A 27,292-nucleotide genomic window follows, 5' to 3' on the forward strand; every position below is an offset into this window, starting at 1 on the left:
GGTTCCACTGCATAGCTAAGCAACAGCACTCACTCTCTCTCTCTCACTTTCCTTCTCTCACTCTTTTACCGCTTCCCGGCCACGTGACACCAGCTTCGCATAGTCTGCACAAGCACCTCTGACAGGCAACTATTACATTTAAAGCTATTGCCCTTTACCCAGGGAAAGGCGGGATTTTACCTCTAGAGTCTGCTTACCATTCTCCAGAATCCCGTCACAGGTCGACTAGACCTTTTTACCTGTCATAGAGTGAATTAGGCAATCTTTTCAATTGGACATGATCGAATTTTAGAAATCCCAATAGCTTCCCCAAAGAACCACTGACCAAAAACTACGTTTGAAGATTTATTACATAACCAAAAATAACTGCAGGTACAAACACCTCAGCAAGAGGTTCAAAAGGTAAACAGGCACTAATACAAACATAATCCTACGGAAAAGTCTCAGTCGACTGATGAACAATACGAGGATCAATTCCAGAACCATCAGACTGAACAGAATGGCTATAACCTGAGTTCTGGTACTCATCGGAATAATAGACATAAATTCAGATTAGTCTGTCCCTACACTATACTAAGTGACATCCCTACTCAACAAAAGCCAGATCTACCCAAAAGGTGTCAGCTGTGGTGACTTCCCAAAGACGTTCTCCCACATTCTCTCTTAACTAGAGACTCCTTCCTCACAGCTAAGCTCCTTGACCATCCAACCGCTCTCTCTAGCTCCTCAGCCCATCTGCTCTGTCTCCACCCTCGGGGTGCTGTCCCTAATACAAAACCCCACAATGTGAATGACACGCCTTCAGATACGCCCCTCTCGAAGGTGTTAACTACAAAATTTTCCAGTATGGCTTTGGTCCATCTTTGTCCATGCAGACGTCCTTGGATCCCAGACTCTTCATCGCTTCTAGTTGCTTCTTCAAATTCCTGGTCTACTCCTCCATGTCTGAGTCTAGCATTTCTAACTCTCATACACAATGGGCCCTTCTACTCTATAATCTACTTGGTGATGCACCTGCAAAAGAATATACGCAAACAGGCTCACATTCTATCAATGTTGCAATATTTTCTTAAAGCATCTTCTTTTACCAAACATTTCTACAGTTAAATGCTGAGCAAAACTTTCAACGGCCTGCATCAATTCTATGAACTAGGCCTCAGCTTGAGTTAAAGGCCCAACAGTTTACATTAGCATTCTCTTGTTTCTCTAGGCCTCCAACCTTAACAGCAAATGCATTTTCTAGTTTAAGCTATTTGTCAAATATAAAGGCACAGATAATTTCAATAAGCAGATCTAAATGCACAATAGTGCTCTTTTAAACGCACTTCTCATTAGTGAAAGATTTCATTTTAACGACATTTCTAGGTTATACAGCAAGTGTGGATGTAATTCATAACCTTGGCTTTTCAGATTTCTAATACCAATTTCTCTGATTCTTCATCCCACATTGCATTTCAACTTGATTAAAGTCCTTTATATATACGGGTGCTGACTACTTGTACATATGATGCACCCCTACAAATTTCACTGTAAATGGCGCTCTCCCCCTTTGATGACCCGTGTCATCACCACCCTCACATCGTCCTCAGGGTAAGAACCGACTAAACCGAGCTTGTGGCCATTTTCCCTCGCTTGAGCATTTCCAACGCTCTCAAGCTGCGGTATTGACTGTCCTGCAGCCTCTCCATTCGCATCTCTTGCACTCTCATTGATCTCGCCAATCTGTTGGACTTGTACCATTTGTACAATCTTACCAAACCCCATAATCCAATCACACATGCCACTGCTATGATAAGGGGCTTCAGTACAAATCCAAGGAAACTCTTTCCCAAGTTGGCAAACCAGTTTCCAACTTTCCCAAATCCTTTGCCAACCGTCTCCCACGCATTCTCTTGTGTCAAGTCCTCAATTTCATAATGGATTGCAGTAATGTTGCTTATATATTTCTCCAGATCCTTAGAGTTGTCTGGTATATAAGTGCAACATTCTTGGACCATCAAACGTTTACAGACCCGCCCTCTTTCGCTAGAATGACGTCTAGGGCAAGACGGTTCTGTAAAACCATTGTCCTGATCGACAACATCTCACCCTCAACCAGCACTAATGACTTAGCTGTATTCATCGACAATTCATCCACAACAGTCGCCAACCGCCGTATCTTCACGTCATTCAAAATGACACCCAACATAGGTATCGCTGCTCCAAACACATCTCCCACAATTGCCCCAGCACTTTCCCCTCGCTTTACCCTCCTTTGAGACCCTCCCTCTAGGAGCGCAAAATCTTCCGTATGATAAATCTTGGGGAAGATGATTGCTAGGTAGCAAGTTCCATACCACTTCTCTGGCAACCTCACATACGCATTCCTCCCGCAAACAAAATATACAGTAGGAATCACTTGCACTACGCTCTTCAAGAAGTCCTTTGTGTAGTATTCTAATCTGAAGGTGTGGTCACACGTAGTCTGACCCACATACACATTTTCATAATACGTCTGTGGTCTGTGAAGACACAACTTCCCTTTCTGCACTTCATCCAGAGCTATCGGACCATAACTCCCTCTTGACTTATGCTGCTTCTCTTCCTCCGTCCAATCTACCTTGCCTTGCCCTGAGTCTCGCAACTGTTTCTGTTTCGTGTAGCTATCTTCCACTTGCTCAATGAACTTCTTCTCCGTTTCAGATAAAGAGCAGGTCAAGTTGTGTCGGTGTGCATACGGGGTGTCTAGCTCTTGTGTGGGAATGAAAAAATATCCAAGTCTGTCCTCTGACTTATAATAGTCCCATTTGTTCAAATGCTTGTAATTCGGGACTTCTGGCAACACAGCATCATAATTCGAAAAGAAATATTCAAAATGATTTCGCCCATAAAGTATACTAATCAGCAAACTACAGGATATTCCATATGTCAAGGGAAGGTGATGGTATCTAATACCCTCATCTACAGAAGCTGGCAATTGCATGCACACATAACAGTCCTTTGCATCCATCGCATCGATGTATTCATACAACAACTTTGCATATGCATTCTGCCCAAAATTTCCCTTTGACAGGTCTGTATGTAGCCTATGACTTTCTGCAGCCAGCAAGGCTTTCTCTCTTCGCTCTCTGTATTCTTTCTGACTAGGGGTGGTAGGTGTCGGTGTCCCCCCAGCCTACTCTACCTGTTCGTGTGGTGCAAAATAGGATACTAAAACTACTATCGCTATAAGGAGTATCACTCCTCCTAAAAGAGTGCCTACTATGCACTTGGCTCTACGATTCGGGTTTCCAGGCGCCATGGTCTCAATACAAAGTAGTTCGTTTTTCGGAAAGTACCCAAAAGTCTCTTTCTTTGCTGTTTGAGTCTCTCGAACCACCTCGAGAAGCGGAAATCCCCGTTTTCAGTTCTTCTTTCTGCTTCAACAATAGACAGCCCTAACCCTTCTCCATCCTCTGTGGAAAGTCCCTAAATTTGTTCTTCTTCCACTCGGCTCTAGGTTAAGTTCAACAGCTATTTACAAAGTCTTTTCAAAGTCTTTTCAAAGTTCTTAATAATCTATGATTATGCTTGCTCCGATTGCTTGCAACACATAGTCCAAAAGTTCCATGCGGAGCACAACTGCGTCATAAGATGGTGTATCCGGACCAAATGTAGGAAAAATCAGTCTATCCAGGAGTAAATCACGTATCTTGCTCAAGAGAGGGTGATTAAGAATAGTGAGTGTTAGTACGCCTTCAATTTCAAGTCCAGGTACCAACAGTATCACTTCCAGCTTAACATTTGGGATCGTACTGATCACTGCCACTGACCTCACCCTCCCGGACCTCAGTACTCCTGGCATTTGTGAAAGGATAGGTCCACTCTGGAGTGGCGTATCTTCGGCAAGGTACTCTCACCCTCCTTGACCTTCTCGGACCCCTTTGCTCAGCTCCTTGTTCTCCCTCTTCCGGATCTGATTCTTCAGACACAGGGGCAAGATCTATTTCGGAAGCCAATCTCACATTCATTCGCCTCCGTCTCTCGGGCCAATGATCCTCTGCACTTCTTGCCCTTCTGTTTCTCGTTTGCACACCCTGTTCGTCTCCGCTGTCAACCTCCTCTGCGCTCAGATCACCTTCTCCGCCACTTCCTCCTTCTGAGGCAGATTCAGTGTCGCTGTCGTCTTGGCCGTTTCCTGCCTGATCAGGGGAGTCCCCAACTTCCACAGGCACCCCCACAGCTTGACTTGCCCCCTCTGATGAATCTTCTTCTTCCTTATTATTTTCATCTACGAGAGGAGCTGTTCTCTCCACAGGTGCTGGGACTCGTCGGGTGTGAGAAGCATGGATCCAATTTGGCAGTCCACCACACTTCACAGCAGTAGTAGTGACTAGAATCACTTGGAAAGGTCCTCTCCAACGTACATCCAGGCAGCTCTTCTGCACGTGCTTCCGCACCAGGACCCAGTCACCAGGGCACAGGTCGTGACAAAGGTCGCTAGAAGCCGGGACTTCAGCAGCCTGCACCTGAAGGGACACAGAACGTATGATGTCAGAAACTCCCCTGCAGTAATCAAGAATCAGATCATCTGTAATATTCAGCAAAGCAGTTGTAGGGATGGATGGCAGTCTCATAGCCCTCTCCATCAGCACTTCATGAGGTTAGAGCCCTGTCCTCCTATCTGGGGTACTCCACATACTCATTAGTACCAACGGCAGTGCATCGGGCCACTTCAGAGATATGGATGAGCACACTTTTGCCATTCGGGCTTTTATCGTTCCATTGATCTGCTCCACTATGCCAGAAGCCTCTGGACGGTAGCTACAATGCAGTCTCTGGTCAATATTCAGGGCAGAGCAGAGCATCTTCACGACTTCGCTAATAAAGTGCTTTCCTCTGTCCGATTCCAAGGAGGTCGGAACCCCGAATCGTGGCACTAGTTCCCTCAACAATAGTTTTGCTACTGTGAGTGTATCGCACCTACGAGTGGGATATGCCTCAACCCATCTAGAGAACACACACACAATCACCAAGACATACCTGAGGCTATTACACCTCGGCATCTCGATGAAATCTATCTGCATCCTATAGAAAGGTCCGCCAGACCTCCCAATGTGACTCAATGTAACAGGTGTTCTTTTTCCAACATTCAGCTGTTGACAGGTTACACATCTCTGACATACTGTTTCCGCAGCCTGTCTAAATTTCGGGTTGTACCATGTTTGCCTGAACACGCGCATCATCGCATCTCTTCCCAAATGCACAGGACCATGTATCTGTCGTGCCATCGCACTCACCAGCACATTCGGCAACACAGCTCGTCCATCAGCCGAAACCCACATATCCAACTCTCCCTTGACACAGCCAGCCGATTCCCACACCCTTCTTTCATAATCTGACGCTTGTCCCTGCATGTCTCTCAATTCTTCCCATGTGTCTGCCACCTCAAGCATCATGCTTAGTTCGGTTCTTTCCCTTGGTCCCTCAATAGTTTGTTCAGTAAAGGAGTATCCCTGCTCCGCACAATATCGTGCAACTTCATCAGCATAACGATTTCCCATTGTCACAAAATCTGTTCCTTTGGTATGGGCTGTACATTTTACCACGGCTATCTCCGCAGGACCTTGCAAGGCCTCCAGCAATAACCTGATAAATTCGCCATTCCTGATTGGGGAGCCCGATGACGTCATGTAGCCCCTCTGAGACCACAATTGACCAAAGTCATGAACCACCCCAAACCCTTATTGGCTGTCAGTGAATATGGTAATCCGAATCCCGTTGGCTGCCAAACAGGCACGCGTCAACGCAAATATCTCAGCCACCTGCGCGGAGTGTACTCCTTCCAGGCAAGCTGCTTCAATAATTCCAGAAATAGTACAGACAGCAAACGCTGCTCTTAACTGACCAGTATTGTCTCTTACACATGAGCCATCCACGAAGTAAATTTCATCAGGGTCTGTCAATGGCTCATCAACAATATCCGGTCTAGGTTTGGTGCATAGTTCAGTCACGTCAAGACAATCATGGTCTTCCCAATCATCTTCTATATCATTTGGTAATGGCAACAAAGTAGCAGGATTCAAAACAGAGCACCTCCTGAGAGTCACATTCTCCGCAGCAAGTATAACCTGCTCGTAGCGTGTGAGTCTGTTGTTGGTCAAGTGCTGCGTCTTGGTCCTGGTCATCAACAATTCCACAGAATGAGGTACATGCACTGTCAGTGGATATCCCATCACAATACTTTCACATCTTTCAATGCTGACACCCGTTGCAGCAACGGATTTGAGACATCCGGGCAATGCTGAGGCTACTGGATCTAAGGTAGCCGAGAAGTATGCAACTGGTCTACGGACTCCTCCATGGTCTTGCACTAAGACTGCCAATGCACACCCCTCTCTCACGCAGCAGAACAATGCAAATGATTTGGTATAATTGGGCATTCCCAGAGCTGGAGCGCGACACAGGTCCTCTCGCAGCTCGAGAAAGGCCATCATACAATCTGTGTCCCATGGTACCGGATCACTCACGTCCTTGTGCGTCAGTTTCTGCAATGGTTTCGCCTTCAGGGAAAAGTTAGCAATCCACTGTCGGCAGTAGCCAACCATGCCTAAGAACATCCTAACCTCTCTTTGAGTCGAGGGCACAGTCATTCTCATGATAGTCTCAATCCTGTCAGGTGACACTTTTCTCTTTCCCTTCTCTATTCTGTGAGCCAGATACTGCACTACTTGCAGGCAGTACTGTAATTTGCTGGGGGACACCTTGTGTCCGTTCTCTCCCAAATGGTTCAACAAGGCAATGGTGCCAATCCTGCAAGCATCTTCGGTGTCTGGCGCAACAAGGAGGTCGTCTATGTACTGCACAAGAACAGAGTTCTGCGGCAGTACCAGACTCTCAAGATTCCTTTTCAGCAATTGATTAAAGATCGAGGGCTCTCTGTATACCCTTGTGGGATTCGACACCACGTTAAAACGCGACTCTCTATTTTGAACGCGAAAAGAAATTGGCTCTCCTCGTGCAATGGGATGGAAAAGAAAGCCTGACACAAATCAATCACGGAAAACCATTCTGCTTGGAACGGTATCTGAAACAATATCACTGATGGATTCGGTACCACTGGACAGCACGGAACAACTATGTTGTTAACCTTTCGTAAATCCTGCACAATCCTGAACTTCCCACTTGGTTTCTGCAGCCCCATTATCGGAGAGTTACAGGGACTGCCCATAACCTCCTTTAGGATTCCCTGCCTAATCATGGACTCAATCACAGGTTTTATCCCTGCAACCGTTTCCGGGGTCAATTTGTACTGGGGTGTTCTTGGGAATTCAGCATTCGGCCTCACTTGAATTCTGACTGGCTCTACTCCTTTAATCAATCCGATTTCCTCCCCTGTAAAGTCCCACACCTGCGGTGAGACTGAATCTCTCAGGTCCCAAGGGAGTTCCTCCACTGTTAACGCAGGGTACAATTCAATGCACACATGCGTATTTGCAACCTTAAAATCTGCATCGTCATCGTTTGTCTGCAACTCAACTCCCTTGGGGGTACAATAGATGGTGCAATTGAGTTTACACAAAAGATCCCTTCCTAACAGGCACACGGGACTAGAATCACACACTACGAACTGGTGTCTATCTCTGAAACTTCCGATCTTCACAGGGACTGGCTCAGTCAGGGGGTTTGTCATTCTTCTGTTTGCTACTCCTACAACTTGTATGGTCTGTCCTGAAAGGGGTAAGTTAGGGACTACCGCAGACCGCAGAGTGGAGCGAGAGGCACCAGTGTCAACCAAAAAGGTGGTGGGATGACCATCTACATCTGCCTCTACAAACGGTCCTCTCTGATCTACCTCCAGTACTGCTCCAAGAGTACAGCCCTCCTCCTCATCCACGTACCGTCCGGTCACTGGGTCAAATTGGTAACACTCGTCCCCTTCCACTATGAAAGGCATCTGCTTGTATACCTTGTTCCCTGTTGAAATCTTCGGAGGCTGGGGAACCGGAGCCCTAGGGGCTGACGTCCCCCCTTTCGTCGTCTGGAACTTGGTCACTGTCACCTTCCGTACCGGAGGGGCTTGTACTTCCTCCTCCCCCTCCTCCTGTACCTGATTGTCTTGGTTATGGGGGCACTCGCGTCTCCAATGCCCGACCTCATGACATTGATGACACTTGGTCATCTTTTGCATCTGTACTAACATCAGTTTGTCTTTCAGCTTCCTTGTCTTCGAGTCTATCTCGTCACTGCAATACCTCGCATATCTCAAGATCTCATCCAGAGGCTTGTTTTGCCAACAGATCAAATGTTGCTGTATCATAAGGCAAATATCAGGCCTCAATCCCAGAACAAATTTGGACACGAACTGTCCCATGTCCTTTGGGTCCATCACATCCAACCCAATGTACTGCTTAAAAAATCTGCAATAGCCTCTCGTAATACTCATGCACTGTTTCCTTTGGTTCCTGCCTAGTCCGATCTATTTTTACCCAATCAATGTCCTGCGGAGGTACCTTGGTCTTTAGCCACGTTATCGCTTGCTCATACTTTGCCATCACCCTGGGTGACGGTCCATTTGTGGCAGCATCTCGCTCTGGCTCCGCTGTGGGCCATTCAACACTGACCTTGCATGCTATCCACAAATCACCTGGAACCACAATATCAAACAGCGTGTTCAAATCAATCCACAGCACCTTTGAGATTTTAACGAACCTCTCTACCTGCTTGTACCATTCCACTGGACTCTCACGCAACTTGGGAAATGTGTTCGTAAAGGCGGCCAGGTCTCCCCTACTCCAGGGTACATGTACATACCCCCCATGAGCCACCTCCCGCAAGGGGTACGCTTCTGTATGCATCAACCCTCCTCCCGGGGGTGTCTCAATAACACTCCGTCTCACGCTCTTTCTTTTTGACCACCTCTCCTCCCATTTCTCCAACGGGGTCCACGTTCGGATTCCCCCAATCAGTTCCCTAATGTGAGTTTTCAATCCGATCACCCTCTTTTCTTCTAGATCTTGGTCTGAATACTGTAACCGGTGGCCACTCTGCAATGCGTTAGTTTTCGTCAAGTCTACCGTATACTTATTTGCTAGTTCAGAGAGTTTCTCATGAGCTGTCCTAGCCCTCCGTGTAACATCTTTTCCCACAAACAGTAGCTCATCTGGTTCGTAGATTTCGATCCTTTCTAGTGGCAATGTACCTTCCACTATCTCCTCCACTTCTGTTTTTAATCTCAATACATCTATCCTTCTTGCCTTAATTGCAGCCCTCAATGTACCTTGGCTAGTAGTTCCATTAGAGTCCCTCCCACCACTGTCCTGACACTCTCGTCTGTTTTCTTCAGGTGTGTTAGTGGGAACCCTTCTGTTCTCCCAGCCTTCTCGAACCCACTCCCGTCTACTGTCGCTAGAGGTGTGGTGGGACGCCCCCCTATTCCCCACCCCTTCACACTCCCATTCCTGCCGGCTTTCGCTAGGTGCGCCGTGAGACACCATTCTATTATCCTGATTTTCTGACCCAAAGACATTCTTTGATCTGTCACTCTGAGTGTCCACAATGGTTTCCCAAGTCCTCAAGTCTGGCCTTAATTCTCTCATCGACTTCGGCCTTGGTCCCCTCAGATCCATTGGTCCCCTCCAACCCCCCTGCTCTTCCGAGGAGTCTGCCGATGCTACCAAAGGAGTGCTTCTTTCTACAGGCTCTGGCAACTGCCTCCACCTTTCTGTCCCATTACTCCTGTCTTCACTGGCACATCTCTCACTCCCCATTTGCAGCGGACTCTCGTCTTGCTTCTGTTCTAGGTTGTACACTGACACTATGGGACCTATGGTAACAGGTACCGTAAGAGCATCTGGCAATTTCTGTGAGTGGACACCCTCTTTTACCCGAACTTTTTGTACTGTGAATCTTCCCACTACTCTCGTCACTGGAGATGGTGGAGGTGCCTTTTCTCCCTTTTCTGGACAAAACTTGTCCCCTGAGATACTCAAACTACTCACCGTTTGGGCCCCACCATCCCCTTCAGAGACTCCCCAGTTCTCGGCTGATGTTGGCGTGCCCCCCAACTCGGGATTGTATGGAGGTGGTCTCTCTGACAACAGCATCTCTATCAGGCTGTCGTCGGTCTCACTGTCCTCGTCCTCCGTACTTTTTCTCTGTGCATCCCCTGTCTTTTCCAGCAACGGGTACAACCTATCCCCTTCTATGGTCTGTACCCTCCATCTCTTGGCCAAGGCATCCCATCTCGCATCTTGGACCGCCCTAACTGATCGTTTCACTCTTTCTTGTCTCCTATCTCTGTTCCGTTCATGGGCTGCCCTGATCCATGCATTTAGTGCTTCAAACTGTGTTGGTCTGGGCAAAGGTCGCAACGCAGCCATAATCGCTTTCAACTGATACAGCACCTCTAGTCTAAACGTTCCATATTTAGGAAATGTCAATTCTTCGTTTCCGTCTGTCATCTTACTCCAGGTACTAAGCCACAATATGGTGTGTAACCCAACATTCGTTGCCATATAATAAGCTGGAGTATCCTCGGGTGGAGCCTCCTCCCCACCCCGAGGTTCTCTCCTATTTTCGCCCTTGAAACATTTCCGCAATATTTTAAAACATTTCATGATGAAAATCCACAACGTTTCCTTGTTTACAGCACTCGTTTACTTCCTGATGACAATCCATCAATCTCAGCGCGGCTTCTCACTAACCGCCCTATCTCAGCGCGGCTCCGCGCTCGCCGACCAATCCCAGCGCGGCTCTTTCTGACGTCACTCGCCTCCGTTTCGCAGCAGTTCCCCTCCTCTCTCCGTTCCTCTCGCGGTCTCGCATGCGTCCCAATCATACACTGAAAATGATTACTTCCGACCAAGCAACCACTTCCCTGACTGTACGGCCACAGTCTAACTGTAATTGTCACCAACCTGGCAAATGTCTGTCCGCGAACGACCGGACAATCGCCTCACTGATAGGTTACAAACTCACGGCAACTTCCGACCAGCGTCCGTTACCCACACACTCACACATCCGTTCCCCCTATCTCGGTCCTGCGGGCGATCAATGGTACCTCATGACCCCCTTAACAATGGTCGACAATCACTTAGGGTGTTCGATACACCCGAACCACTTAAACTCCCTCGAGTTTAAGATTTCTCCGGTTGCGCGCGCTCACAACCTGTTCTCTTTCACACTACAGGCACTCAACTCCGCTAGACAATACAACATACAACACAACATAACCGCAATCTAACAACGCATGACCCTTTTCATACTCACTCTCCTCCGACCTGCTGCTTTCTGCCGCACTGTCACTGTTCGTCAGTTTCCATGGAACGTCATCCGTCCGCAGCTTTCTGGACACTCTTCAGTGTTTCTCTATGGGCCTCGGGGAAATCTCAACCTGCTTCTAGATTACCCTCACTCCAGAAGATAAACCATCCTACTCTGCTACCAACTGGAAAGGCGGGATTTTGCCTCTAGAGTCTGCTTACCATTCTCCAGAATCCCGTCACAGGTCGACTAGACCTTTTTACCTGTCATAGAGTGAATTAGGCAATCTTTTCAATTGGAAATGATCGAATTTTAGAAATCCCAATAGCTTCCCCAAAGAACCACTGACCAAAAACTAAGTTTGAAGATTTATTACATAACCAAAAATAACTGCAGGTACAAACACCTCAGCAAGAGGTTCAAAAGGTAAACAGGCACTAATACAAACATAATCCTACGGAAAAGTCTCAGTCGACTGATGAACAATACGAGGATCAATTCCAGAACCATCAGACTGAACAGAATGGCTATAACCTGAGTTCTGGTACTCATCGGAATAATAGACATAAATTCAGATTAGTCTGTCCCTACACTATACTAAGTGACTTCCCTACTCAACAATAGCCAGATCTACCCAAAAGGTGTCAGCTGTGGTGACTTCCCAAAGAAGTTCGCCCACATTCTCTCTTAACTAGAGACTCCTTCCTCACAGCTAAGCTCCTTGACCATCCAACCGCTCTCTCTAGCTCCTCAGCCCATCTGCTCTGTCTCCACCCTCGGGGTGCTGTCCCTAATACAAAACCCCACAATGTGAATGACACACCTTCAGATACGCCCCTCTCGAAGGTGTTAACTACAAAATTTTCCAGTATGGCTTTGGTCCATCTTTGTCCATGCAGACGTCCTTGGATCCCAGACTCTTCATCGCTTATAGTTGCTTCTTCAAATTCCTGGTCTACTCCTCCATGTCTGAGTCTAGCATTTCTAACTCTCATACACAACTGGCCCTTCTACTCTATAATCTACTTGGTGATGCACCTGCAAAAGAATATACGCAAACAGGCTCACATTCTATCAATGTTGCAATATTTTCTTAAAGCATCTTCTTTTACCAAACATTTCTACAGTTAAATGCTAAGCAAAACTTTCAACGGCCTGCATCAATTCTATGAACTAGGCCTCAGCTTGAGTTAAAGGCCCAACAGTTTACATTAGCATTCTCTTGTTTCTCTAGGCCTCCAACCTTAACAGCAAATGCATTTTCTAGTTTAAGCTATTTGTCAAATATAAAGGCACAGTTAATTTCAATAAGCAGATCTAAATGCACAATAGTACTCTTTTAAACGCACTTCTCATTAGTGAAAGATTTCATTTTAAAAACATTTCTAGGTTATACAGCAAGTGTGGATGTAATTCATAACCTTGGCTTTTCAGATTTCTAATACCAATTTCTCTGATTCTTCATCCCACATTGCATTTCAACTTGATTAAAGTCCTTTATATATACGGGTGCTGACTACTTGTACATATGATGCACCCCTACAAATTTCACTGTAAATGGCGCTCTCTCACCCACCTGGCCTTTTATGGACCCCCTCCCCTCCTGCTGTCAGAGAAATGCTCATTGCGCTTCTCTGTGGTCTCCAAGAGCATCCAGTGCCTCACCCCCAAGTACCACCGTGTTAGTAAACACTTCCATGTCTTAGCCGTACAGATGTGAAATGAATGCCAGTACCTTCTAGACGCCATATAGGATAAAAACATTTTTACAGGGAACCGCTCCTCAAAAAGCCACTTCATGCCCTAAGCTGTTTATAAGATACTACAGTGTAACACGATTACACACAATTTTCAAATCATATGTACCTGCGTGGATGGATGTATCTTTCCTCAGTGCAAGTTTGGATTAGAGCAAAAGGCATACACTTGTCCTTGTGAGCTTTCTTGCAAAAGAGGCACATTTGTGGGGTTGCCTTTTTTTAATGGCGACTCAACTCCACTCTTATTCAGGGTACATGTTGTGCAGTTGGTCATGTCTTTCACTATGGAAACAGTCCTCTCACACGCATCCATCTTCAACCCCCACCCCTCTGTCAGTGGGCATCCCTCAAGGCTTAGTCCAAGACCATCTCATTTTCTCACTCTACAACTCTTCTGTCTGTGAAGTGATGTCCTCATCTGAATTCTTCTATCACCCTTGCACAGATACCACCCAAATCTTTTTGTCTCTTTTCACACTTTTGCTCCTTATATCCTGTCACACATGTCAAACTGCCACACTACCATCAGACACTAGGCAGCACTATTAAGTTCGTCATGCTGAACTCAACTAAAATGGCCGTCCTATTCTTTCCCACGTCAACATCGCCCCCTCTTTTACTGATGCTACCCGCTTCACCCAGAACTTTTGAAATCCCCCTACTCGGCAAGACAAGGGGGGACCCTTGTGAGTCAATGGGCGACTATTGAGAACTTCATTGCAAGTTTCCAACTACTGAATTTATGCATAAGAATCATCCATATATTGTACTCAAAACAGCAAAACTAAATAATTTAGTATTCAGCAGACTGGGATATTGTAATAGGATTCTCCTCTGAATTCTGCGACCAGTTCCCCTGTGCCATGCACTACTTATGACCTCACATAATACATCACTCATGACATGTTCTATGACATCATTGATAACATCACTCATGACATCTGAAATGACATAATTGATGACTTCACTGTGCATGGCGAGGGCACAAGCAATGGTGAATTTCTGTGATTTTTAGAGTTTAAAATGTGACATTTGTATGTATGTATATATGGACAGTGTATGTATACTCAGACATGCCAAACTATGCTTCTCACAGTATGGAGATGAGGTTGTTTTTATACATGTGTCATTGTACATTGATCTATGCTCCCTGTTATATATTTAAATGAGATAAAATCTCTATTTTACACAACAGGATACACGTGTCTAGCAAACCATATAAATACTGCGGTATCTATGTACATATTGTGGTATATATAAAAGGGTTTATGTCTGCTACTAAAACTTTACTAGGTGGCATGCGTATATATGTATGTATAAGTCGATTTCAGTTATTTGATAAAAAAAATCTTTGCTTACTTCATGACAAGAAATTTGCATATCAGACCATGTGACCCTTTCTCTTTCTATATACATATGGGTTTACTCTAGTCAATATAACTTTACTAAGCCTCATGTGTCCATATATATGTGTAATTTAATTTCAGTTTTGTTAAGAAAATCTACTCCCTTCCGCCTTTTTCCCATCCTTCTTCTTTCTGACTCACCCCAAACCTTTCTGACTACTATGAACTCCCAAACATCCTTGCCAAACTTTCCCCTCATTTTTACCTAATCAACCCAACTAACAGGTGCACATGTCCACTACTCCTGACCATCCTTTTCTAACGTCCCCCTCCTTTTTAGGCAATTATCCTAACTAACAGGAGCATATGCCCACTACTTCCAATAAAAACTTGCTACTTCCCCTTTTCTAATCCATTTCCATCATTCTAAACCTACTGAAAACATTACTAAACACACAAGAACTCATGAGCAAAAACGGAACACAAATCATCCAGAAGAAAAAACACATATTACTAATCTACAAACTATTCAACTCGGATCCTATGTTCTGGAGAAGCATGTTACTCGTCACAAAGAGATTCAATGCCTTTTCAAAAGGTAGTAAACACTATATAATTACAATGTAAGTTTACAGTAAGTGCTCCCACACCTTCTGCACCACTTAGTTTCCCTTTCCTCCGGTACTCTTACTTCTACCGCTCGACCCTTTAGCCTCTACACTAGTGTTCTTCTACATAGCATTGATATCTGCAATTGCTTCTCTCATAATATCAACTTCTCCAGCACTCCTATTGTCCAATTTCTCAATTTCCCTCACACAGGAATTCAACTCTTCCACAATCTTGGCAATGCCCATTACTTATTTCAGTATAGGATTTCTCACCACTCACAATTTCTCTTGCATCATTTTTGTTTGAGTATTGCACTATGAGTTGATCTTTGATGAGCTTATCTGTTATATCTCCAAATTGACTCTCTATAGCTAATTCTCTCAACAGTGCCACGAACTCCTAAACTGATTCATGTGTTCTCTGTGGTGTGTATTCTTGTAGTGGTTATGTTTACTGACTTTAAAAACATTTTCAAACCTCGATTTTGCCTCTTTGGTGATGTCAGGAATCAGAGGCTTTTGCTGTTGTAGTACGGTTTGTAGACACTTGTGGATATTCTAGCCCTCCTTGCACAGTGCACTCAGCAGCAAGACTTTTTTCCCTGCAGGATTGGAAATCAGGCTATTATTTATTTATTAACATGATTTGTAAAGCGCATGACTACCTAAAAAAGGTTTCCCAGACCTAGCCTCCTCACTAAAACCAGCCAACCAGCATTTTCAAGAGCTAAAGGTTAACTGTTAATGAAGAAGTGGGAACATGCATATTTTGTGCAATTTGCAGAAAGCTGTGAGCGATTTGCCAACTCTCAGCGTTTGTGGCAAGGCGTTCCACTACTTTGGTTCCAGATACGCAAATTCCCGACTACCTTGACAGATTCTCTTGATTCTAGGAACCACTGCCAGCTCCTGGTGGCTAGAATGGAGAGAGCATTTAGGTGTATACCGAGACACCAAAGGTAACAGATGCATGGGCACTGTGTTGGAAAGGTACTTATGCATATAGCATAAGACTTTGAATTGAACCATATGTTCAGTTGGGAGCCAGTGAAGAGTATGTAACCTACTGGCTGATGAGGTGAATCCGGGTGGGTGAAGGAGAAGACATACTGCTGCATTTTGTACGGCCTGGAGCCGTTTAAGCAGAGATTTTGCAGTGCCCAGATATTACCGTAGTCCAGTCTGAAAATGACCAGGCCCTGGACTACAGCTCTTGGAGGCATACCAAGATTTTCCATAACCACTTAAGGATGCCAAAACAAGTGACAACTACTTTATTGATCTTGTGGCTCATAGGGAACTTGTCATCGAGCCATACCCCCAGATTTTTTTACCACATGAACTGGAGAGTGAGTGATACCCATAGTTGACGGCCATAGATGAGGACCCCATCTGTGGGGGTGGTTGCCCACCAGCAGAACCTCGTCTTCTCCCCATTAAGTTTTAGTGAGTTCATCTTCATCCATGTTGAAACTTGGGCAACATAGGTGTTAAGGGATTCTACCTTGTGGTTATCCTTAGATGATAGCAATGCCACAATTTGTGTATCATCCTTGTACAAAAACAATGTAAGCTTATGAGATTCTACACTCTCAGCTAAAGGTCTCACACAGAGATTGAAGAGAAGAGGGCTTAGGGTGGAGCACTGCAGCACCCTGGAAGCTAAATGGTGAGGTGTGAGTGCACCTGAAAGGTGCAATTATGGCCCTGAAGCATCCTTGAGCTAGGTTTCTGTTAGACAAACCACATCGGGGTCATGATCCATAAGATGATTAAACATGGATGGCCCAGTGATATTTAAACTTAAAACCACTAAAATCCTGGGCAGAGTTAAACTTACAATGCACAGGTAAGCCAACTGGAGAGGACGCAAGCTTTGGGTGCTTGGGAGTGGTTGGAAAGTTACAGTGTGGACCCTTTCTGACTGCTACGGCTAAATCTAAATCAAGAAGAGGGGTCAATCTCCTGTAGCTATGAGGCAAAGTGCGAACAGTTGGGAAGCAGGATAAATAAGCTTACCCAAGGACCCAGGGGCAGCATTCCTGCCCCTGGCCCTGTTCGGGCATGGATGGGCATAGATGGGTTTGCCTTAGGCACGCCGAGATGCGTCTGTGCCACGGCTGCATTTAATAACACCGGCCTGAAACAGCTGACGAGGCTGCTATGAGATAGAGCGCAAATCCCTCACTACTATCAGAGGAACAGTACCCGCTGGTAAAGTAATTTCCCCCCCCAACTCTGTAAACACAGTAACAGTTCACTTTCCAATTACCTTCAAATTCAGTTACATTCAATTCACTTGTGAGTACAAAAATAAAAACAAGTGATGCAAAGGTTTTTAAAAATAAGGCTCTAGAGACCTGATGATCGTAAGGAGAGTCAGTGTCACCGCCCAACAACCGCATTTAATAACACCGGCCTGGAACAAGTGATGAATCTGATGTGAGCTAGAGCGCTAACCACTCATTACTATTGGCCGAACAATGGCCACCAGTAAAGAAATTACCCCACAACTATCAAGGGCAACCAAATAATTATGTAAAATCCCCATCCACTCTTCCCACTGTGTTGGACAAGGTTCAGGAAGAAAACACAGTGTTTGAATACAGCCGGAGTATAATCCATCTTTACTTCCCATTTTGATGTTGTTCAAGCATACAAGTTAACACAGTGAGAGTAAAATTCTGATTTACGACAAAGATAATTGTTGGATTTAGCCCTTTCTGCTGGGTCTCCTCCAAACGTTTTGCCTTCACCCGCCTGTTTTCTGAACCCGTTTTTGTTGGTAGAACTCTGCACTAACCAGTGCTAAAGTGCTTCTGCTCTCTCCTTTAAACTTGTTGAAATTGGTTAATCACAATTGGGACATTTAATTCACTTGTATATCTCTAGTAAACTGATACTACAGGTACTCAGGGCTGTAAATTAAATGCAACAAGTAGGCCTTCAGTGCCACCCATTTAAGCAGCCTTTATAAACCTTGTCTCTGACCAGCCATTGCTCCCGGTGGGCAGTTTTAAACTGCCTCTCCAACCTGGCAAAATCAACCTTTTGCCACACCTATACCTTTCCTTTTAATACATATAAGCAACCCCTCCTCCCCCACTCCTAGGGTAAGCCCTAAACAGCTCTTAGGGCAGAGTGCAGAGTATCTAAAAAGTTGGACATGTACTTTTAAGTTTTACATGTCCTGGTAGTGTGAAACTCTTACATTACTTTTTCACTACTGCAAGGCCTGACTCTCTCATTAGGAGTAGGTAGGAATGTTGAATTTGGTCTCTAAAGAACTGTAATTTAAAACCTTCTTTAATTGCACAGTCGAATTCTAAGTCACAATTCTGAAAATGCAACTTTCAGAAAGTTGCCTTTTTCTTGTCCCAACCATTTGGTGCCTGAAGCCTGCTCCTGGTTCACTAAACTAGGTGTGAGTGGCAGAAGGCCTTTGTGCATTCCACCCAGATAGCCACGCAATAGAAAGACCAAATGGTGGCAGGATGGGCCATTTAGGCAGGATGAGGGTGAGATGTCACCTACCACACATGCACCTCACAAGGGGGTGTCTCAGCACACTCACAAAGGGTTTAACACTAACTCATTGTGCCCCCAGATAACCTGGGACCAGGGCAGGGAGGCAGGAAATTCCATACGCTTCTGTCGGGGGAAACCTCCAGAAGCTTCTCCCACTTCATAGGGGACAACAGGTATAAAATAGGATCCTCAAAACAACTCTTCAGTTTACTTCTCGACCAGCTGAATGACTCTCAGATGACTGCCACGCTGTCTGTGACCTTCTGTGTACTTCAGAGGACTATCCTGCTGTCTGAAGCCTTCCTGCCGTGTGCCCTCAAAGGGCTGCCCTGCACTTGAGACCTGATTTTCTGCTTACATCCCTGACCATCAGAGTGACTCCAAGGGCCTAGTGGGCTGGCCTCCTGATCAGAGCCTTATGGACAGAAAAGTTTCCAACCATCTTGACCCTGTACCTAGATCAAGTGTGAGTAATTCCTTACCCTACACGTGGTGCCCCCCCAGCCTTGGACCCTTGGAAGTAGGGTTAAAGGTGCTATACCAACCTAACTGAAGATTCCACCAAATCCAGCTCAAAGTGATGCAAAGCATCACAATACTGGCAGTGTACCAAGGAGATAAGGAACAATTCTCAGTGGCCCAAACTTGGTCCTGTGCCCAGCCTGTGCTTCTTCGTGGTCGGCCTGAACTTGTGACTTTGTCCTGGTTCAGTGCGACCAGGTACCTTCAGCTGGTACTTTGCACCTTTTGGCACTACTTTTCTTTAATTAGAATGTTGTTGTTTTCGTGTCATTTTATTTATTAAATTGTATTTTGCTCTTCTAAATTGGTGTGGGATTTTCCTGTGTTGTGTTGTTATAGTATTACTGTTTGTGTGCTGCATAAATACTTTAAACATTGTCTCTAAGTTAAGCCTGACTGCTTATGTGCCATGCTACTAGAGAGTTACGCACAGGTTAATTTAGTGACTTATGTGGTCCCCCCTGAGAAGGACTGTGGTTGTTGCCTGAGTGGGGCTTCCACCCCCCTCAACCAAGAATCTAATTTCTTACACTCAAACCACAAGCAATATACGCAAAGAGGCAATTCAATTCTCAACTTCAACATGGAAACAACACCACAATTCTCAACAACTCACGTTCCTACCGCTGCCTTCTCACCTATGAACTAAACAGGCCCAAACGTTCCCTGCTTAACTTCTGAGATTCTTGTATCGCAGTCTGCCTGAGAGGAGAAGGCGGGGTAAGGTGATCACAGAGGATGAGAGGTGTGATGTCCAGTGCATGAGGAGCTGATGGTTGTAGTTGGGGCCCACCATCGTTCATTTTTGGGGACCAGCATTTATTTTTCCTCTGCAAACTTTGATAGAGCTCAAGAGACTCAAAAACACAAAAGGGGGAAAGAAGGAGAAAGGGAAAGATGGAAAAAGTGTGACAAAGGGAGAAAACGGGTGAAAAGCAACTTGAAAGAGTGAGCTAATGAGCCAGGGAGTGTCTGGTGGTGGATTAAAGAGGCAAGAGATTAAATCACGACTACACACTGTGACCTTTGATAGCACCATCCAAGTGCTTCTGAGCACAACTTTGGACCCCACCACTTATTCTTTGCCAAAATTCGCAGTGGTGATGTTTCTGGCTTTTTCATCTATGGAAGGGGATCCCTAGACCACCACACAACCTAAAGAAGCTGATCTATTAGATCAGAGCTCCCCTACATTCAGCAGATTTAACTTCAGCTTCCATAATTTCCAGTGCCAACTGTCTAGTCTTTTCTTTCACTAGCTATTCTCTCTCTTTTTCTCTCTCTTGCTCTTCTTTCTGTCTCGTGAATCATTTCCTCACTTCACCACTTTGCCTGGCCTTATTTCTTCCCTACACTTTATAGCCATTTTGACAAGCCAGCTGCACACTTTTTATAATGCACAATTCTCAAGGTCAGGACTGTATGTGAACTAAGCATATAAGGTCAAATCATTGCTAGCAATACCCATGTCTCATGCACCATGTTGAGGGAATCTGATATTAAGACTGAGCCTCAGGTTTGTTGTTTTTTTGGACTATGTATGAACATCATCGGTAGGCATAATTTGGAAAAACAAAAAATTAAATATGATCCGTGTACTGACCCACACGCATACGCTGTGGGAGTATTGAATTCCACAAAGTCTATTGTGCAGAGCGGAAATATACAGAAGTTTTCAATGACAAAGTAGGCACATTGGAAGAATTTTAACATGCCATTTAATTGAAAAAGACTAGACTTCCTGAAAAAAATAAAGTTTGTGATATGCCATTATCTGTACAACTTGCGGTATCTAATATGCTAAACAAGATGTGTGAAAATGACATAATAGAATCAATTGAATCCTCTAAATGGCTTTCCCCAGTTGTAGTAGCAATAAAGAATAGCTGTGAAATCAGGTTGATTTTAGGTTACTAAATCATAACATTATTGCAGATTGTCACCCATTATCTAAAATTAATGATCTTGTTACTCCCTACATGGTGCCAAGTGGTACTTTAGATTTAAAAAGTGTATACCTCCAAATTGTGTTAGAAAGAAGTTCATGTGGCCTTCTTACCTTTGTTATCCCTGATGGGCCTACAGATTTAAAAGAATGCCATTTACTCTGGCATCTGCCTCCCACCTTTCTCAGAGGTAGATGCATAACCTGTTTCATGATGTCCTTGGCATGATTGCTTTCCAGGATGACATTCTTGTGTTTGGTGGCAATGAAACTCAACACAATGTAACTGAAAAGGCTTTATCTTTCTTAAAGAAAGAATAATAACTTTGCAAAGGTAGAAATGTGCATTTCAAAAATGGAAACTGAATATTTAGAGCATTTAATATCTGGTGAAGGAACATTTCCAAGAAAAATCTTGTTGATGCTAGTGTTAAAGCTCCTTTGCCCACTAACTGGGCCTTTGTGAATATTGCGCAAAATGTATTTAAAACGGTGCAGGCAAAACAGTGGGATTTAGACAGTTATTAAAAATATCATCTTATGAATGCACTGAACAAAAAAACAATTGGAGGAAATTAAAAGCTGCTTTAGCTCCACTAAAACTTTAAAACTCTTATATTCAGAGATTATGTGTACGAAATTATGGTATTGGTGCAGGACTCAGTCAGCATGTGCCAGGGACAGATAATGCCATGATTTATTCATCAAGGGCCTTTAAGCTAAATAAACGTAAATATTCCATAGTAGAAAAAGCACCTTTAGCATGTATGTGGGCAGTGAAAAAGGTTTAAGCAGTTTATTTTGGGTAACAGATTAATTATTTTAACCAATCACAAACCTTTAGGTCATGGTTTATCAGGTGAAAAGACTGTTCAGCACAATTAACAAGTTTATCATATATATAGATCAATATCAATTTGATATACACCATAGTCAATAAAAAAGTGTGTGTGTGCCACTTGTTTATCTCATTTACTGATAGAAGATTATGGTGGGTGTATTGAAGATGTTCTCAAAAATTATATAATTGCAACTGCAGAAGTGGTGAATGCATAGAAGGAAGTGTACAATGATCAGAAAATAAAAGAGGTTTCATGTTTGATTGAACAAGTTTGGCCCAAAGAAAAACATTATCTTTTTGTCTATGCAATCCCTCTGGAAAATCAGGGAGACTTTTCTGTGGAAATGAGTTACTGTGTCCTATGAAATCATGATTTTGTTAGGTCCTTTCACCAAAGTTAAGCCAGTAATTAGATACTTCATTTCAATCTCTGATTAGTACACACAATGTTTTTAATGGAAGCTTGTTGAAGACGCTAATATGTCTTACGCCATTGATTTCTTGCAAGGCACTTTTGTCAGAACAGGTTGCCCTTCCATTATCATCCAGGTTAATGGTGTTCCATTTACTTCATCCACCATGAATTCTCTTCTTATGGATTGTGTTATTCAGCACAAACAAACTGCTTTATACCATCCCTAGGCAAATGGCATGGCAGAAAGAGTTAATTGTAATTTTAAAAAGTGTATAATAAAGCGTTCATATACATGACTTGAGCTCACAGTAAGAGAACTTGAACTTACAGGAACACTCCTCATTCTGTCAGCAATGAGAAACCTTTTCTTTACTGAGAATCAGGCTTTCCCAGTCGTCATTATGTTAATCTTGGATGCAAAATCTTTTAAAGATTCATGTGGATAGTGGCCATATAGGTACAGATCTCCAAAACAGAATCAAATTAAGTCAGGACAAAACATAAATAAATATCACAATAAGAAAACAGACAGTGTTAAAGCTGATATAAATACATTCAATGTAATCAGAATGAAAATACCCAAGTTCCAGGTGAAAGGTTCATCTACGTTTTCCAAGCCTTTCAAAGTTGGTACTTTGTGAGGAATTCTGTATGCTTGGATGATGGAAAGCGATGGAATGTTAACAAGATTTCTAAGATTTTACATAAGTTTCCATGTAACGTGAAAACCATGTTGATGTCAGGGAGTTATGATTTCATGGATGTTGCGAATGAGTGAAGAGAGCAAGTGAAGACATGTAAGTTTTAACATGTAGGAAGGAGAAGATAGTGATGAAGTACCAGGAAGACTTCTCAATTTGTCTTGTACTGATTGCCTAGTTTATGTTTTTCTGTATCCAAGCACTCCTTGCAATATGATAGTCTCTTTTTCATTGTCATATTGAGTTTTTGCACCCTTTAACACAAATTTTATTTACCTGTGTAAAAGCTAAGTTTAAGTTGCATTGTTTTATTCTTATTTTACAGATAAGGGGAAGTGTAATGATGTAACTTAGAATCTTGGAATGTTGTGCCTCTCGCATTCGAATGTTAACATTTGTGAGGCCACTGCTATATAAAGATGTGAACGGATGGTTGGGAACAGTTGATGTACGCTCCTCTCTCTCAATACATTTTACTTTTATTTACCTCTTGATGGTGCATTATTTAATATACCTAGCGTTTTTGGATTTCAGGGGAGTTATCTCAGCTTTTCATCCTTCTAAAATTGGTAAAATAGATATCAAGGAGTTGATGCCAGAAAACTTGCAATTTATAGTGCTGAAAAACTGTGTGACTAAAGCTATGTACAACACAAAAACAAATATGGCCCTGTTTACAAAGATGAATTTGGTTGCAAATCTACCTGTGGCACAATTTACAAAGGTAAATTTGGTTGTAAATGTAAATTTACAGCCAAACCTACCCTTTTCACACCAGTAATTCAAAAAGGGAATCCTGGTGTATCTAAATGGTTTTAGTACTGCAAATTTCTCAGTCACGATAGCACTAAAATCTGCTGTAGTAAATCCAGTTTAGGATGAAAAATGGGAGTTACAAGGCACGGTTTGCCTTGAAGTTTGTGTATGCCCACAGGTATATGCTTGAGGGTGTTCACAAACTGTGATCTCTAACCCCTTTCCACTTTGGAGGCGGTTGGAGAATGACTCCAGGCAAGGGCAGAAGTAAATTCTCTTCCAGGATGGAAAGGAGACAGATCATTTCCACATTAGTTGGGGTTCTAGGGGAAGGACTTTCTAAATTGGGAAAATGTTTTTCCTGTGGAATATAAATGTTTCCATTTGCACAAGATGATCCAATCCCTCGGAGCAGACCTGCCCGCTATGAAGAACTCCACACTGCTGGAGTAATACTCTGAGGGATGTCACATGACATTTCCAGTAATATTCTTGGAAACCTGCAACTGGCACAGCTTTCCAGGCATACTGCCTGGAATGTTGGTGAGTAGGAAATATGAGAAAAACAATACCTAGGCAGTATTTCGATACATCAGACGATATTATAAAGACCAACACCAGCTGCAGAACAGTTTCTAAGTGGTAACAATGTTTATTACAATCACATTAAAAAATTTATACATATATCTAGCATAAATTATTAAAACTATACCCTCCTTAGAAAGTATATATACATAAAAAATACGTGAACAAAATTAGATGAGTTGTGTGTCGACGCGTTTCGGCGACCAGCGCCTTTCTCAAGACAGTTTACAACTACCTGAAAATAAAAACAGTAATCACTATAAAAATTATAGTCATACATTATAATTTTAACTACACAATACAAGCATATTAAAAAGACGTATATACATAATTCAATTTCTAACCTAGAAACAGTTGTTCCGCCAACCGGGTCCTACATTAATATAATGTGAACAGAATTGATAATATAACATAATTAGCATAACGAACATGCTCATGATATAACCTCTATTGTGGCTTTCTTGTACTAAGAACATTACTTAATTTCAAAATAACTTTCAGACATGGATCCTCTAGCTGATACAATATGTGGCTGTTCCCTACATCAATCTTCTGATGGCCGCTATTGACCAATGAATTCTTTGCATAACAATGCCAATGTATAGACTTAGCACTTATCGACCTAGGTCTCTAGATATCTAAACAGCGTAACTATTATGAATATTCATTGACAGGCACCCCTTGAAAAGCATTCAGCGTTTTCATGTGTTTGGAGCGCCATTGTGCGAGCGTATCAAAACACAAGGAGCCGACTCAGTAGGTATGCTAATTTTTAGTTATAGTAGAAACTTAGCTAGGACTCCTTTTTTCAATCGCGAGTAAGCAAATGTCTGATTTATTTAGGCTTGAGCATCACGATTCAGCAAATTCCAGATTACCAGACCCAACAACAATAATCAGTTGAGACTCTAAAAACCATCGGGTAAGAACATAGAGGGTAGTACAAGCTGATTTATTGCTCTTCCGTTCAGCCATATTCTAAAATCTGTATCTTACTTATCCTATTTTCAGATTAATTGTAATTTGAAAGTTCGAACCAGTCCGTGGAGGCGCTGCAATTTACAAGCTCCGTGTACAGGTAAGGAGCTCACATAGGAGTACTTAGGTCCGATAAGCCTTCTCTGTACAGATATAATAAGGCTTCTTTTTACTTACAGGAAGTTCAAGTATCTGAGCAATAGAAGCCGAAGAGCCATAGTGCAGAGGCCTTTGCATATTTGTTTATTATCACACAAATTGCAAATTCAACAGTTTAGGTCAGTGATATTGTCTGTGAATTTCATAAATAATTGCTGATATGATAAAACGAGTGTTAGCTATGAGATGTGGGACTAACAAAAATTATTTTGTTATGATTGATTATAGAATTGTGCACGAATCCACGCAGCAATTCTATTTTAAACCACCATATGGATCCCCATAGTGTGAAGTGTTAACCACTGTGAAGTGAACCGTAGTTTCATTTTACTTAGTTAGGTAAGTGGAACCATTTCCTGAGATATCTATCCTTACAAAATAAAAACGACCCTTCATATTTAAAAAAATAACTACAAATGAGACTCGAGCTATCACTATAAGTCTCCGTGCATGTGGCACTAACATAAGAGACCCCTATTAGCTGGGCATGGCCAATAGTAAAGCGTACACACATGAAGTAGGGAAGCAATAGATTCTCCGCTGTCTATCTCATTTTATTCTTCATTTCCCTTTCTGTCAGTCTACTCTCCTTGAACCTAAACGGTATAGATGTATTTAACTGGGAGATATCACTGTATTCATTGTTCATGTGTGGAAAAGTAAATTTTGCCATGTTCTGTGTCCCTACGTGTCATCCATCATATGTTATGTGTGCATGATTAAATATGCATATGCATTCCCTATGTTCGATTAATGACGCAATTACAGTTGTGTCCACCTCTAGTATGCCAGTTTCCAGTTCTCGTGAATACTACGAATATCAGGCCTATGTAAAGCTACGTTGCCACGTTTCTCAGTGTGCACGTTATTCTATTGAAAAGTCCCCGTTTCTAGGCCTCAAAAGGGCCCGGACACCAGATTCAGCTCCTGTCTCCTGAAACCTCGCTGAGGAGCGATACAGCCCCCACCTGTATCCTCGACCCTTCACTTACTTCCTGCCTCGCAGTGCCCGGCTCACCCTGGCTCTGCCTCTGAGTCTGCCAAGAATATGTTATGATTCCAGTTATCAGTTCAGTCCTCCTTCTCTGCATTCCTAAAGCTACTGAATCGCATCGATAGTTTCCGTCATTGTCTAGCCTTCACGTCTCCACGTTAGAGAAATACTGCATTTAATGGTCATTTAATATTCTTCATCACGCACTACATGTAGAATAATGCATGGTCCAGTCTTAGAATCAAGTTAGCCTTTCCCCTCCTGACTTCTAGTTTATATCAACATGTTCTCTAAACATCAGATACTAGATACTGTTTAGGTACATGTCGCCCTGACTCTCCAGACTTCAGTCTCTGCTCCTAGCACAGAGTTCATAGCCCCCAGCTTCTCCTAGTGATACGTCATTGCTAGTTTGCGCGCACCATCAGGTTAGAGGTCCCGGCTCCTCAGGTAGCCCCCTCCATGGTTTCCGCCCCATTCATGACATATTCTGTTACGTTTGCATCACATGTCTATGTATACGCCCTGTTACACCTCTTTTCACCCTTATCTTTCGCGACTACTACGCGTCACGCCTTTTGCTCCACCCACTGCTACGCCTATTGCAATGTAATGCTATGTGTTTGCGTTATGTATATATGCTCATGCACTGTTATTAAAAAGTTGTTTCCCTTGTCCCGATCCTGACCCCGGCAGCGCTGCTGGGCCTTGCCATCCTGTATTGCTGTATTAAACCTGCAAAAACTCCTACTACCTCGAATCTTGACTCTTATTTATTGAGCTATCTGTTATTCATTTATGCATTCAAAAATAGGGTATTATTTATTTATTTACCACATAATGGCGCCCGAATAGGGACTTGCCCTTTCCCCACGCGTCGGTGAAGCCACGCCGACCCCCTGACCCTCTGCAGTCGTGACGGAACTCT

General features: G+C 43.4%; 1 protein-coding gene across 1 annotated transcript in view; it reads left to right on the forward strand.

The window, feature by feature from the left end:
• Positions 1–27,292, forward strand: part of TBXAS1 (thromboxane A synthase 1) — a 458,190-nt gene that overhangs the window by 280,175 nt on the left and 150,723 nt on the right. The window lies entirely within an intron of this gene.

The sequence above is a fragment of the Lissotriton helveticus genome, chromosome 1_1, assembly GCF_964261635.1.
Source record: "Lissotriton helveticus chromosome 1_1, aLisHel1.1, whole genome shotgun sequence".
NCBI lineage: Eukaryota > Metazoa > Chordata > Amphibia > Caudata > Salamandridae > Lissotriton > Lissotriton helveticus.